The sequence below is a fragment of the Sipha flava genome, unplaced genomic scaffold (genome assembly GCF_003268045.1).
Source record: "Sipha flava isolate LNK unplaced genomic scaffold, YSA_version1 121_pilon_pilon, whole genome shotgun sequence".
Lineage (NCBI taxonomy): Eukaryota > Metazoa > Arthropoda > Insecta > Hemiptera > Aphididae > Sipha > Sipha flava.
The window spans coordinates 1817448-1832250 of record NW_020271747.1 but is presented as its reverse complement, the minus strand read 5'-3'; positions in this window follow the sequence as shown (position 1 = coordinate 1832250).

Sequence of the window (14803 nt, the reverse complement as noted above, 5' to 3'; positions counted from 1 at the left end):
TGCGCATGGTATAACGTATTGCGTTACTCTTTCATCGACCCCGTGACTTTTGCATGACCCTGTACGCGAACGCGTACACACACCCGCGTGTTTATAAATAAATCCGTACATGTATAATAGTAATAATAATAATAATATAAAGCATTTTTTTTTCTAAGCTGTACGGTCGAAAAACCGGTTTGTATTTTTACGTATAAAATATTATCCGGCACGACTCGACCATAGGACAGTGTATACACATATATACCGTCCGTGAGTGCGTACGTGAGTAGAGCAGGACTCTGTAGTGGGGACTCGTCCTGTACGGACATGCACGCAACAGGTTTCTCGCTCGCAGCGTCCAGATAATGTTTGTGAGTACGCGCGCGCGTTTGTGTGTAGTAAATCCTTGACATGGTCACTGAACTCCATGTGACCAGGTAATATCTTTGGTAGGTCGTGGGGGTTGTGTGTGTGTGTGAGAGTGCGTGTAGTAGAAAATTATTGTTGGGGAATGACAACCAAACTGGTTTTTCATCGTCCGACGGCTAACTCGTCATCGTGATGCTGTTTGAAAATAATAATAATATAAAAAAATAATATAATATAATCCTGCAATGCGATTCCAGATACATTATACGATATAAAATATGTGTTATTGAAACCGATAAAAAAGTATTAAAAGTAATAATAATAATAAAAAAATTGTATGCGAGACATTCGGCGATTGCCGATTATTACAAATCAAAATGATTAATTTGAAAACAGAAAGTGATATCTAGTATTAGTGTTTTTAAACCATTCTTTATTTCTACTTACACAGCCATTTGGCAACATAACAAAAACAAAACCTCTTCAAATGCATTAAAAAAAAAAAAAAAACACGAAGATATTGTATCCTATTAGGGAAAATGACCTCGATGTTAATGTTTTGAATGCATTTGTTTTTATTATGATTTTGTTGCACAGATGGCAATCTGCGTGTGGGTAAAAATTAAAAAAAAATATTTTAAGACCAGACAGACCGGGCGAGAATAAATACAGGCGCATATACGACTGCTGTTGCACACAAATGCCATGCAATAGAAATAAACATTAACTCGAAAAATCATATTATTTTATGACGCACAGACAATATTATTATTATTATTATTATTACTATCCCTAAATCTTCGTTTTTTATAATTCTACTATACTACGTAATATATTGAATATATTATTATACAGTGGCTTAGTGAAATGTCATTAGTTCTTAATGATATGCGCGTTTTACTGTCGCTGTTAATGGTGGTTGTAACAATGTTAATATAATATACGTAGTTTAAAAGACTGTAAATATAAAAAATTATTGTTATTGTTTTCAATAAAAACCTACACGCATCACAAACGCAATCGACGGACGCCCTTATAATGAACGCATCATAGCTCCACATGGATACAAATATTTTGTGAATTCGCATGCACCGTATTTCCGCACGGTCGAAAAAATCAACGCACCGTAGTTCCGCATTCTAAAAATATTTATAATGCCAAAAAATTCGCATGACATAAAATTGTTTCAAATATCTGATATACTGGAGCTCTACACATTTATCAACATATACGTTCAAACTTAAATTTTTAAAATTTTAGGATTTCGCTCGTTACGCCTACCAGCTCCACTCGCAAACTCGAGTGCCACTACGTGGCATTTTTAGTGGTGATAGGGGGAAGGGCTTCACCCCAAGGGAATTATAGTCTAAGCCTAACCTAGTTTTTGTACAAGCCTTGATACTGTTACGGATAGGATTATGCTTTGTATGTGTACATGGGCCTATTTTAGGGGTGGCGAAGGGGCGATCGCCCCCCCCCCCCCTGAATCCGTATTTAAGAAATCGATTATATGTGAGATACACATTTCAAATTTTTTCAATGTGAATTATTTTATAGAAATCAAATTACACGTTGCTGTGAATACTGAATTGGGCTTTTTGTCGGGTCTATACTTAGTGAAAAATCAATAAAACATAAGCATAACATTCAAAACACAGACGTATTAAAAAAGAACTACATAAAAGTTGATTCTAAGTGGATCCGGCATTAGATTAAAAAAAAAAAAAACCACAAATATTAAGGATTCACCTGATTTAAATATTACCAAAAGTTTAACTTGTACATTTTGAGTCTGAATTGAAGAAAAAATTTGAGCCCCCCCCCCCCCTAGAAGTAAGTCTAAATACCACTCTGTATATGAGCATAAAATCTCGCCGTACGAGTAAATCACATATTTCGATCGTTAATAAAATTGAATGTCGGATAATTAGATGTGAATAAAAAAAATAGAATTATACAACGAAAATAAACTAGACACGTATAAATATGTGAAATGCTTATAATAATTATAAGATAATGTAATTTTTTCTTGTTAATTATTATAATTTTAAAAATATTATTTGCGGAATAATGGTATCGAAAAAAAATTATTGTTCGCAGTTAAGGTACTATTTTATAAAATGGCGCCGATTCGTGGGCAGCTACGGTGTTTATAGTTAGAGTTTGAACGTAATAGTGTAAAACCAAACTCAAAACCGAGACCAGAACGTGTATTTTTAAGGGGACAAGAAAATAAAAATAAAAATACAGTAGGTTAGACCATTGGGAATGCGACATCATAAAGATTATCGGGATTGGTGTCGCCAACATAATTGCACGTAAATACTTGTATCCCAAATGATAATGACCAACAGTTACTCGGGTCGTATAATATATATGTAGCATAGGCTATTAGTTACACGATACGCCCCGTCGTCATTTTTCGACAAAATGTTTTCAGGTAAAAAAATCCTTAAGTTTTAATTATACTCGTGTGTGTGTGTTCATTATGTTGTATTATTATTATTATTGTTAATGGGTATATAATATATGAGTAGATTAAAGAACGAAGCAAGAAAGTATGTACTACAATAATGTATGCTAAGGTGTGTATCACAACACAATGATAAAGCACAACATTTTTAGAAAGAAAGATTTTAATTGTCGATAAATTAATAACGGACTGCATATATTGCAAATGAACTCGAAGTTCATATACATATTCTCAAAACATTCCTGACTAGTATTTTCACTTTGAAAACGTTACACCCTTTCGTGGTGAGTAACGCATTTACATAACTTTTCGTGTGATTTTCTTGTATATATGTAAAACGTATGTAGAATACACTTCTAGCAGAACTATATAGCTAGATGACCTATGTTGGTTTGACCAATACGGTTTAAAGAAAAATAATTCGTTTAGAACGGTATGTTTTAATAGCCAAAATACATATTTCTATCCATCATTGACAAGTTTTCGTACCTAATGTTTTTCGCTCTTCCAATAACTAAATTAATATTGTATTGGCATCCTCGAACAGATCAAATTAATTTTAACTACATATATATCGAGTTATAACGGCGTTGGAAAAGTGGCGTCCCCCTCGACTAGAGCTCTTCATTGGATGCTACAATGGCCCCACCCTGATCATAAGTGATCGGAGTGGTAAGTATAAGTACATAGATTAAAAAATCACAAATCCCCAGGGAAGGATTGCGTCCAAATGGAACTCTTAAAAAAGGGAGGAGAAGAAGTTATACGAGGGATCTGATAAGTGATTAGCAGTGTATGGACAACTGAGAAACTTCCAGATGATTGAAAAGTGGCGGTGGTATGTCCAATTCACAAAAAAGGAGATAAGCAAGATTGCAACAACTACCGCGAAATATCCTTGTTCAATGTAGCGTATAAAATATTCTCGAATTGTGTTTTAGACAGAATTAAAGATAAAGCATATCAAATAATAGAACACTATTAAGGAGGGTTTTGAGCTGGCAGATCCATGACGGACCAGATGTTTATAATTAGGCAGTTGTATCAAAATCATAAGAGTTTGATAAATAAATGCATACAATTTTCGTGGATTTCAAAAAAGCGTATGATGATATTCATTGAGGGAGACCTTGGGTTCAGGGTTCAGGTGGGAAATTCAATAACTGACCCAGTTACAGTGAACTCGGGGCTAAGACTAGGTGATTCGTTGTTGTCGATTCTGTCCAACGTAGTTTGGAAAAGGTAATAATAGAAATTAAAATTAGACCAAATGAGGGTATTAGACTACAAGACACGTCGATAGGTTTACTTGTAATTGCTTATACTTGCAATTATGCTGAGATAGTATTGATGAAAGAGTCTCAGGACAGGTTGAAGATGTTATTCAGTAGGCTGTAATACAGCCGCTGTATAAAACAGCATCAAAAGTAGGGCTTGTGCAAACGAAGGAAAAATCGAGTACATGTTTTTTTAGTAGACGGAGGCTATCGTATTTTCAATCCATAATAATAGATCACTATGAATTTAAAAGGGAAGAACAGTTCAAATATCTCGGTACTATTTTGACTGAAAAAATAATATAGTAAATGAGGTAGCAGCAAGAATTCAAGCTGGGAATAAATGTTACTATGGACTTGCTAAGGCACTAAGCTTACGAGCAGTATCGCGAAGAATAAAAAAATAATTATATACGTCCCTGAAAAATAAATCCCCCCACCAATAAAAAATATATCGAGTTATATATAACATTAAGATGTGTTACGTGTTCTTGCAGTCCAGTTCGAAAGGCGAAATGCGATAGCGACAATCCTAGGTAGTGGTGTATTAGTAAATATATTTATGCATTAAAAAATATGGATTTCTCGCTTCACCTAACAATTTTTTTTCTCTCTACATTCGAATAAATTAAATGAATTCCTTACATGTTTATAACTTAATAAGACTATAAAGTACAACACCACAAGATATACATACTCGTACGTTTGCCGTGCGTTATACAAATTGCATGATGCAGATTTAAGAACCATCGATTGAATATCCATACTCCATATTAAATTTGATAACATATATTTTTCAAAATTTTTTTTACTAAATTGAAATTAAAATATATTAAATACAGCTTATACTGAAATCTTTAACAGATAAATATTTCACTCAAACTTCATAATTTATAATAATTTTTTCCAGTAAACTATAATAATAATATTTTTTTTTTTATTTTATTGTTATTTTTCTAAAAGCTTCTAGCTCATACTCTTAAAATAATATTTCACATTAAGTATACGCCAAAAATCGAAAATCTGCTGAAGGGCATACGACGCACAGTGGGGGAATTGCATTTCTAGCTGGCCAAAAATTTAGCACCTATCAAACAAAGTTCGACACTCACAAATAAATATTTTTTTTATTGATTTAATATGCACAAATATTTTCTTACTTTAATTTTAATAACTTACTAAAATACTTATCTCGATATAGATAACTGTTTAGAAAATACAGTTGAGGCAAGTAAACATTCAAATTATGAAGTTAGATAATATTACAAACACAATAATTTTATTTTTTAACAATAAAAATTTATGTAAGAAATTTAAAAAAAATGCATTATTTTCAAATATTTAATTTATCTGATACTTAATCGGATAACAAAAAAATTAATAAAAATAAAAATTCAGAATAACTACTACTTATTTCACTGTTACAAGTTTCTATTTTTTTCTGTTCTGAGCTTTCGATATCAAGTAAATTAATGGCTTCTGGAGGTAATTTAGTTTTTGATTTGTTAAGTTGTGTTCTTAAACTTGTAATTAATAGATCAGATGACACTAATAAGAAATTAAAAAAATATGTGTTTGTATAAATACGTTATGATTTTCGAGAATAATGTACTCTGAATCGATTATAGTTTTTATTAGGTACTTGCCTCTTGGGCATCTTCCTTTGACTTTCCCTTGCCTCTAAAGTGGAATTATTTCGCTTATAATAATATTTTCAGGTTATCATCTATCTTTAGCTAACTGAACTCTACCATACGAAGGATATATATCAACCTCATGTTTTTTAACACCTAATCTAGTTTTGTGATACGAATTTTTAGTCATGCGAGTATTAATGATAAATGCTACATCCTTATCATCTGTGTAAGAACTATATTTATTTTTCGCTTCATTTTTATAAAATTTTCTAATCGTTATCACACATTGAGGAGAATACTCGGTTGCGAGGGAAACAAGATCGAATGCAGCACGTTTTTCTTCAACATAAAATGTCAATTTTACTGTACAGATTCATTTATATGATGAAGTTATTTCTCTCAAGTTTTTTTATTTGTCTGCGCTTAGAACGATCACTTGACTCTAAAAAAGATTAACGTGGTCTATCAGAACTTGTAAAAGATTCATACTATTCTTTACATTTATTCAATAAAAAAGTTTTAAATTTTAAATCCTACCACATCATTTTTTTTAAAAAAAATTTAGTCAAAAAGTGATTTGAGTCTAACTATTTCTTATTTAACTTACTACTAAATTCTTCAACTTTTTTTAATACATTAATCAAATTTCTCGTTGCCTTCTAAACTCCCACTTTTCTCCCAGCCTATGAGTTTTGTAAGTAATCATTGTGTTTCGTGATTCATAAGTACTTGATGCAAAAACATTATTTTTCAAAACTTCGAATAAACAGCGATTTTTTACGTTGCTTCTTTCATCTAGAAAAATATATTTATTTCAATAAGGGGCAAATTGGGGCAACTTATAAATGTCATATTTCAAAGTGTATATATATAAGCTTAAACTAAAAAATAATTCACACCTCTAAGAGCCTCTAAAAAAAATGTCTACAAAATGAAAATTAAATAAATTTGAATTTCTTTAAATTCATGATATCTATGATTTTTATTACGACATTTTAATTAATAAATAGTACTGAGAACAAATGTAACTTAATTATTTCTATTGGTTAATCTATTTTTGATTTAGCAAAAAACAATTAGATTTTTACTTATGAAATAACAACAATGGACAAACTAAAATGAAAACTGCGTGAATAACAAGCGATTACCATATGATATGCTAAATTCAATAATCTTTCAGTACTTTACCTACTCCTATCAGTTCATTAATTAACAATTATTACATAATTTGATATATTTACCATCGTCATATCAGTGGTAACAAATATTCCTGGTTGTAATCGTTAATCACCATACCTAAATTTTCTATTTTTGGTCAGCTAGAAATGCAATTCCTCCCACTGTGCGACGTATACTCGCGTATACGTACCAATAAACCCCTAGTCCTAGGCTTTGTACTGGATTCTGTTCGAGTGAACAGATTTTGAACGTTGTCTCGTGACCATCAGTTAAGAACTGAAATTCCAAGTTGTTACTGAATTGTATTAACCACATTCTGATCACGATAATTGATTGAAGTATGATTTGAAAAGTGAACTTTCAGTTATTGACTTACTATATGGCCCTTATGATATATCCGTATGTGAATATTCACAAGGAGGTGCAGGTATTATTTTTTCTATTATACCTTTCCCTCTTCACATTGTACTTTGAAGTACATCAATAGCAGATGGTTAAAGTTCATTTTTGTCACGTTTTTTTATCGGATTTGATCACGGTAATCACGGTACAGATTGAATTTTACCATCGAACAGACTATAAAAAATGATCGACGAAACGCAGCACAAGCTCACTTTGCGTTAAAAATATTTATACATTTATCAATATCATTATTACACTAGACGGTTTTTATCGTCGTAATCAGTGTTGAGACTTGTTTAGATATATTTTTCTAGATAAAAATATTAACTATCAATTATTGAATTTAGATAGAAATCTAAACTTTATCTATTTATAAATCTTAGATGAACTAATTTTTTTTATCTAGACATATTTTTTTATGCATAATATTTAATTAATATTTTGAATGCTTCGGGAACTCAGGAATTTAGCCGCGTATCATCTGGGTAGTTGCGAAAATAATATTCAACAATAAAATTATGTAGTTAAAATTAATAAGATAGAAAAACTACTGATACGTTTTTCTTAATTTTGAGGAACTTTTATACCCTAATGAGTATTGACTCATTTGGGGATAACATTTTGACCAAATGTAGCTATTATTTGTCACATATATATAATATATATAGGTATATATATAATATATACATATATATAATATAGGTAATAATGACAATAATAGATTTTTGGGTAATGGATAATAATTAACAATCAACGTTGTCATCAACTAATGTTTTTTAGTAAAAACTATTAAAATGTTAAAAATAAATTCTTTGATTCATGCGAAGCAGTTTACTTTTCGTTAGTTTTATATTTATAAATTGTTAAATATCGTGACAAGCTAAGTGGATCATCGAGCTAAGCGAACTATTGCTCATCTATCACCAGTAACCGTTCACTAGTGTTTTTCCAGCACGATTGGTCTAACCACGGAAAACGTCAACGCTTAAATGAAATTCAGAAATAAATATGTAATATCAAATTGTTGCCTACAGTTTTTTATTCTATATAAATAAAATTTTCTAAATGTTTTCAATCTCAAATAAATACAAAATGTTTTATTCATGATAGGTTTAATATTTTTTTTTGTTTTTTTTATACTTTAATATAAAATCATTATTTTTTAAAAATGTATTTGCTTTTTATCTAGATGAATTATGATTGTGTTGTATATTTTATAAAGATAATTTTAGTTAAGCTTATTTTTACCTTTATCTGAATAGATTTTTGGTATACCATCTAGATAAAAAAAAAAAAAAACTACGAGAATAAAAAAGTATGCACGAATTATTCGAGAGTATTTTTATTTTTTACAGACGTAGTACACCTTTAACAGTAAACAATTTACATAATTCTTTTTCATAAAAACTATCCGAGGGTGATGATACTCTTATTTGTCTTATTTGGTTCACTGAATAAAGTGTACAGGCCGAATAATACGGTTTGGATTGCCGTAATAAAATATAATAATAACAATGATAATAAGAAAAAAAAATCGAGAGTAAAATAAGCGCTGCATTGCGTACACCGTGCACATAACGCAGGTACGTACTTTCGGGGCATCAAACAGTGCAAACAGTATAATAATAATCGAAATGGAAGACTCGAATCCTCGAAGGTCGTGTAATTAATACACCACATATACCTATACATAAGTAGGACGTAGGTAGTATCTATACGTGGGCATTATGCGTTTGTCGATCCATGTACGACGTCCTTTGTCGGTGCACTGCTAAATACGTGCACGTTCGCATGCGATTATTATTCGTTCGGATCGCCCACTGTTCCTGAATTGAATCGTGCACACATATGCAACGGGCCAAAACATACACGCACATTTCACGATCACAAAAGACTGTTCGTCCGGAAGGGCATATAATAGCAATAATAATAACGCAAGTAGCAACATTGGTAAGTAATATTATATATTTATAAATACATGTGCGTGCGTGTGTATGTAGTCATTGTATAATAAAACAACCCCGATAGTGTATAATATTAGCTTCGGACCCGATGGGGTGAGGCATTTATCGCGCTCCTAGTTGTGAAGTTCAGTTACCTGGACGGATGTCTAAATGAACGCGAGGCGCCTACGCCCCGGGCGCAATTCCTGGGAGGGCGCAAAAATGGAATGTTTGCATTTAATGTTAAAAATTGACAACAAATATGTTATATTTACGAAAACCGCAACGTCCTTTGTATTAGTTTGACTGTTGACAATTTTATCTAATGATTATAATATTTTTAAATATAAAATACACAAAGGCGCGTTTTGAAGTTTCGCGCGTCGGCCGCAATATTCGGTTGCTACTGCGTGTACCTAACGCGAAAGAAGTCGCTCCACGTGCGTGAATGTTTCGATATCGCGATGCGAATGGTATCCTTAATGTCGGCTTTATCCCTTGGGTCTTACGTGTTACCTTTCTTCGGGACATGTTACGGTCGTGTTACGCTATGGGTTTTCGTTGGTAATTCCATACAGATCGGAGAGGCTCCTGTTGCCCGGTCGCAGATGCTACTGTCCCTCGGGAAAACGTGTTGATACTGCCGTTTGCGCGACGTACAGGTGTGATAATCCATATAATCTATTGGTACAGGCACCACGATTTTGTGCCATTAGAATAAGCGCGCGCGTGAAGGTCATTCTCGACGGCGACAATTGATTTTGTTGTGATCAATAATACATGCGCATTCGAGTGAACACAAGAAACGAGTGCCAACTCGCGGCGGTTTTCGATTTCTATTGTGTACAAAAGTATGGGCGCAATGAAATCAATGTACAATAGGATTGAACTGTTCTCGTTCTATGTACGTCGTACTATCCAGAGCACACAAAATCCAAAAAAATAAATTATAAGCCCGACACCTACAACAACAACACTGCGTGCGTTGTAATAATGCGTCAGTTCACCGATGGTATATATTCGAAGAACTATACGGCGACACGATTGGAACGCTTAAAATTATCTACGGACACGGTAGATACGGTCTTATTTCGGTTTCGTTGAAATACTTTAATTGGTACTGATCGGTACTGATTTTGTCTTACATGTTTGTAGGCTTGGCGTAGAAATGATAACCAAGCGAAGCCATCGACATCTATCTAGGTTAACGTTTCTTCACGCGCTATAATAGACGTTTTGAATAGAAATAATATATTACTGCGCGTATCGTGTACGAATACAAACCGGTTACAAGTATAATAAGTTTAAAGTATACATTATACTTAGAATCATGCGTTGAATGTGTATAATAATTTATACACAAAAGGAACACGCCGTGATTACGTACAATACGATGACGTAATTATTTAAGATGATTTTAATACACAGAGTTTAGTCGCTTAGGGTTGATCATTTGACTATTTAAATGACACCGCATGTATTCGCAATAAAGTCGCTTGTACGGTAACGTTCTTTGAAATATTCCGCCTTCTGGCAACGCAATCGAGTTATCCTTAACTACGCGTTAATTCATCTCACCACTCCTTTGGACGGTTCGACAAAATAATTTTACCACGTTGAATTAAAAATAAGTGCTGCTATCTAGTATAAATCTGTTATCGAAATATTGGGTTCCACTATATCGATTCGTTATTGAATCCAGCCATTGACTGAAAGCTAAAAGGAGATCAAATTTAATTGTACGATCAATGGTGTATAAAGATATTAATCAGTGCAATAGAGAAAAGAAAACTAGAGGCCTTCGAAATGTGGTGTTATCGTAAAATGTTAAGAATTAAATGGATTGATAGAATAACGAATGAAGCAGTACTAAATAGAATAAAAGAAAAGAAAATACTATGGCATACCGTAAAAGTAAGAAGAACTAAAATGATAGGACATCTACTACGCCATGAGAGTCTAACAAAAACCGTCATATAAGGCGATGTGGAAGGCCATATAGGAAGAGGAAGACCAAGGATGGAGTATATGAAGCAAATAATAAGTGACATGGGGAAGAATAGTTATAAAAAACTAAAGGAATTGAGTAATGATAGGGAAGCATGGAGAACTGCAGCAAACCAATCTAAGGATTGAAGACTGGAGAGAGAGATAAAGATATAAATTATGAGAAAAAATGTTAAGAAAATTATTCATAGATACAAATACTTAAAATCGTCCGAAATATATATTTTCAAAACGCATAGTAAAATTGTAATATTATTGTAGAAATTATGAAACGCAAGTCAAAATAAAATAATAAATAATGATTATAAACTCCGATTCATGCGATGGACCACGCACCCGTTAAAATATGTTACAGTTAATCTTATACTTCTAACAAACTGCGCGATGGCCATCGAACAAACGTCTTTAATTCTTTGGTCTATTTTCTAGGGCGATTATAAACTCCGCCAGAATATCAGTTAAGATAAAAAGGTAATAAAAGGTCTAATGTAAATTCTGCCAGTTTTTTTTCTTTACCTGTATTCGACGTAATATTAATCTTGGAGTTCCTGCTCGTCAGAATAGAAATTCCGCCCATTTTTATGTTCCATATTTGTCTTCCAACTATATCCAAAATTCTCCGCTTATTCGTTTTATGTGCCAGGCCAGTGGCGCAACCAGGGGGGTGGACTCCGGGTCTGGACCCCCCCCCTTGGTACGTATAATAGTATATTAATATCATATTCTAGATATATATATATTATAATTTTTTATTATTTGTATATTAGTTTATTTTGTCAGACCCCCCCCCCATGAAAAATTCCTGATTTCGCTACTGTGCCAGGCTAATGAAGACCCACCATTCAAATTTTTAATAATAATATTTTGTATTCTTCGTTTTGTTTCTCGAATTGTTATGTACTTAATTTTATTGTTATATCCATAATTTATTCATGTAACCATATGTATATCAGTGACATACCCGTAATTTATCTAATAACTAATTATATTATATGTAATTGTATTTATAATTTTTTGACTGTAGATTACTAACGATATAAGTAGTTAGCAAGTACTCGTATACTACTATTCTATAAGTATTCTACTTATATAGTTATATAATAAATATAATAATATTATATCAATATTTTTTTTAAATATAACTTATTGTTAATTATTTATATTTTATATAATTTTGTTAAATAATTGTTGAGTGTATATTATAACCATTTTTATACCATCCAAACGGTATTTTTAGTTAAATAATCCTCGCCCAAACGGTCAGGCGCGGATCCAGCCTACCTTAACGGGGGGGGGGGATTATAAATAAGTATACATATTTAGATACCTACTGCTAAATACGAGTATATTATATTGTATTATTATTATTATATATATATAAATAGTTATAAATGCAATAGTACATAATGCAATTCCTGATTATTTATAAATTTATAATGAATACTTTTTTTGGATGGTAAAGACGACTCACTTGAATCCACTGCAATTCGATTTTTATTTTCCTCAGTTGTTCGATCATCATTTTCCACAGTACTTGCACAAGTTGCACTTTTTTTTTAAAAAAAATGTGTAATATCGACATTTTTCGTCTTAGACATTATGTTTTTGTTCAATAAACGAATAAAATGAAATAATTACAGTATAACAACTTACAACTATAATACAAACGTCACCAATTAAATTAAAAGAATAAATCGCGGTCACTTTTAACAGCGTATTACGAGAAATATAATTTCGATTACTAAGAAAATTATACGTAATACAAGTACGCGTGTATATCTACGGTTGTCAAACTAAAGACTAAAGAGTGTCTAATCTAATGTCAACAGTCAACACAACAATTATTACTATTATAGGTACTGCTAGAAATAAACTGATATCTGTATTATAAATATGTATATTTCAGGCAGTCAGGAATAAGGAAGATTTTAATATCTGTAAACAAAATAAACATGGAATATCATACTATTTTTAGAACAAAACTCTATGAGTCGGTTAGGCTGGCCGGCTGGTGGTTGTCGTCACTCATACGGTAGCAATAATATTGTTGTTATCGACACTTTATATATTTATGTTATAAAAATAAAAGACGAAAATTTGTGACAATAACAATTAATAATACATTAGAATGCTATAACACAAAATAATGTAATTTAATAGTATAACAAATTAGGTACAACACATTTTGATACGGCTGACGGGGGGGGGGGCTACCACCCCCCCTGGATCCGCGCCTGCAAACGGTATATATTTATTCACCCAAACAGACTATATTTTGAGTCGATTCGCCCAAACGGTGTACGTCCTTGTAGTTTCAGTTAAATTCAGTAATTTTATTATTTTTAGCAATTAAAATACAATATTGATGGACAGTTGACTTCTTAATTTAGTACCCATTGGGAAATTAATAAAACACGCAATTTTTTGAATAATTTAATTTATTTACTTTTGACTATTTACTTTTATTTACTGTTACCATTATTTCAATTATTAAAATCATTAGATTATTCTCATCACTAGTTGTAACATCACCAGCAGAATCGGTAAGTAATGTTGCTGAAGTTCGGCCAAAAAAATTTCCTGTATCAGTTCGGAAATACAGTAAATTTAAATATATTGCAATTTATTTTTGTCACTAATAGTTTATTTATAATTAGGTAGGTATATAGCAGGGGTGGCGAACCTCTTTAGGTTCAAGTACCAAATTTTTCCTTTTTAGGTTTTGAAAATCGTTTACGTGCCCAAAGAAAATTATATTTTCTAAGACTATAAACAAAATTATAGACTTATTACATTATTTTTATTAAATTTTAGTCAATCTTAGTGAAACACAAGCAGCAATTGTTTCGTTGGTCAAAACCTTTCATTCCTTCGATTTATTAACATTTTTTATGGCGAATAAGCTTTCATGAACATAGTTTGACGAAAAATTTGAAATCATAAGGAATATTGTCATTTTTAAAACATATATAATTTGTTTATTTGAATTTCTTACAAGCAACATTTTATAAAAAGAAAAAAAATTTTTTGTACAATTTTTCAATATTTTGCGCGTGCCATTAAAATTTGGTCAACGTGATATATTTGGCACGCATGCCATAGGTTCGCCACACCTGGTATCAGGCCCTATTATTTGTACAATTTCGCACTGCACACTTGATTTTACTGCGTTAAATGAAAATTTAGTTTCGCTACTGTCTTGGAAAAAGGAATATATTACATACATAATATATGCATTACATTTTAAGAAATTCAATAATACTTATATTTCCTAGTAGTTGGTTTATTATTTAATTTTTGTTTTGTAGACCGTAGGGCACACTTGTACATTCGTGGTGCACATTGTGTATCGGGGTGCATATAAAAATAGGGCCTGCCTGGTATATAGTTAAAATTACGGAAGAAATTTATAACACACATCTTTCACTGGGAAAAATTAAGTTGGGTTATTAAGATAACAACAAGATAAAATCAACCATAGACCCAATTCGAGTAATAACACTCAACGATTAAGTATTATATAACACCGCGGAC